We start from the raw sequence: 2500 nt of genomic DNA, 5'->3' as shown, positions 1-2500 counted from the left end.
TCGCCCCACCGGCAGGACGTCCCACGATACATGCCAGTTAAACACCGACGGGCGGTGAACCAACAGCGTGGGACACAAATCCAACTACGAGCTTTTTAACCGCAACAACTTTAATATACGCTATTGGAGCTGGAATTACCGCGGCTGCTGGCACCAGACTTGCCCTCCAATAGATACTCGTTAAAGGATTTAAAGTGTACTCATTCCGATTACGGGGCCTCGGATGAGTCCCGTATCGTTATTTTTCGTCACTACCTCCCCGTGCCGGGAGTGGGTAATTTGCGCGCCTGCTGCCTTCCTTGGATGTGGTAGCCGTTTCTCAGGCTCCCTCTCCGGAATCGAACCCTGATTCCCCGTTACCCGTTACAACCATGGTAGGCGCAGAACCTACCATCGACAGTTGATAAGGCAGACATTTGAAAGATGCGTCGCCGGTACGAGGACCGTGCGATCAGCCCAAAGTTATTCAGAGTCACCAAGGCAAACGGACCAGACAAGCCAATCCGATTGGTTTTGATCTAATAAAAGCGTCCCTTCCATCTCTGGTCGGGACTCTGTTTGCATGTATTAGCTCTAGAATTACCACAGTTATCCAAGTAACGTGGGTACGATCTAAGGAACCATAACTGATTTAATGAGCCATTCGCGGTTTCACCTTAATGCGGCTTGTACTGAGACATGCATGGCTTAATCTTTGAGACAAGCATATGACTACTGGCAGGATCAACCAGGGAGCTGCGTCAACTAGAGCTGAGCAGCCGGCCGCCCGGGAGTGTGTCCCGGGGGCCCGCGCGAACACGCAAGCGTCCGCTCAATTATTCTGCAAACAGGAGGAGGCTGAGCTCCCCTGCACGATACACCTCGAAACCCTCTCAGGTCCCGGCGGCGCGCAGCGCCGTCCTAGGTACTTGGTCGGTTTCGAGAGAGGCGCAATCGCCCGGAGTTAGGCGAGTAGACGGTTTTAGTGCGAACACCCTTGCTCCCAACTGAGCTTGCCGCTGCCGACAGAGGCCCGGGAGCGTGCTGTCGTGGCATTGCCGGCGGGAGACAACACGCGCCACCTATGGTGACCGGCAGCTCCAACGCCAGCGCCACACAAGGGCAAAGCCCCACTTGGGTGCAGAAGCGAACTCTCCCAGCACAGCGCACGCGCCAACACGTCCGCACAACTGCGATACAAACCACCTGCGAGAACCGCTGGGGCGACCGAGCAGCAGACGGCGTCGCGGCGCCGAGTGCCAGGCGGCGGCGCATCCTCAACGCACACAGTCCTCAATCAGACCAGCACACTGCAGATGTCCACCGCGCTTCGCACCGGGCTCGGCTGAACCAACTTTGGCCGCCAGGCGCCGCGTGCAGGGTGCGCCGCAGCGTAGCTGCACCGCCTGCCGGGCCCGTCGGCTGGCGCTCCTGCCACTCGGCGCCCCCCACCAGCCGCCTGTTGCGCGTGCGCCCACGCAGCGCGCGGCCAACACGCCGGGCGGCCCCCCTTCACCGGCCGGGAACAGTCCCACCAAGCCACCGCCGCGTATCGCTTCATACCCACATGGACCTAGTCACGTGTGTGGATGTGGCGGGTACCGCTGAAACAACCGGTTAATAGCTGTACCGATCGTCGCCATCACAGATTCACCTCCAGCGTGAACAACCGCTCAACAACGGATTTCCAGTTCATTTGCGTATCTTGGGCAGTAAACGTAGATGTCCACCTACATTTGCGAATTCAACAATTCTTGCATGCCAGGATGTCATGTGTCACGACACGCTACATCAGACCACATACACACTGCGACATGTGCAGAAGAGAACACGTGGAAGGTGGCCCGCGCACGTATGCGATGTCCCTTCCGCGATCCACTGTCAACCGGCATCTGCGGCATGTCCCAGATATGGAACGCGGTCCACCAGGGTAGCACTTTGTGTGAGGCAATACGACAAAGTCGGAATACACGCGTCACTACATCAGACGGCTCACGCTGACCTGACCTGACCTGACCTGACCTGACCTGACTCACCGCACCACCACCCCCAGCGACCCAGGGTGACATACAATGCGTTCGTACGTTCCTCCCACACGCCTCTACGGCGTACCACAGTGCAACCTAGCTGTTATTGGGAGACGAGACAAGTAGCATCGAGCACAACATATGGAAATTGAGATTCGACACCGTTGGGCACAGCCAGCGTACGGTCACACGTATCACACTACTTCACTCTGTACGTAACGACCGATGATCGGTACAGCGTGTGGGTTACGCGTACGACATCAGCGGACAATGGACACAGACCATACCACGACGTACACTGAGGGCGTCGACATCTGAATGCAACTGAACAGCTGCGAGGCTCATTTAACACTCAAACGCCAGACCGACCAGCTTGAGAGGACAGAGACACAAAGAGGGGGACAGAGGGGGGGGGGGGCGGCGATATAGTCCTATTGCAGTACAATTGACAGTGGATAGCGGGAATATGTGGAAAGTAAGCAACACTCGCAAGA

General features: G+C 57.2%; 1 non-coding gene across 1 annotated transcript in view; it reads right to left on the bottom strand.

Annotated features, from left to right (window-relative positions):
* The window catches only part of LOC126317857 (small subunit ribosomal RNA), a 1893-nt gene extending 1159 nt beyond the window's left edge, over nt 1–734 (bottom strand). The window contains exon 1 of the ribosomal RNA XR_007556968.1: nt 1–734. This exon is cut by the window's left edge and continues 1159 nt beyond it. This is a non-coding gene — a ribosomal RNA (small subunit ribosomal RNA).
* Nucleotides 735–2500: the final 1766 nt, after the last annotated feature.

Source organism: Schistocerca gregaria, unplaced genomic scaffold (assembly GCF_023897955.1).
Source record: "Schistocerca gregaria isolate iqSchGreg1 unplaced genomic scaffold, iqSchGreg1.2 ptg000649l, whole genome shotgun sequence".
Taxonomy (NCBI): domain Eukaryota; kingdom Metazoa; phylum Arthropoda; class Insecta; order Orthoptera; family Acrididae; genus Schistocerca; species Schistocerca gregaria.
The sequence above is the reverse complement of the archived record's forward strand: the minus strand, read 5'-3'. Positions and strand labels throughout refer to the sequence as shown.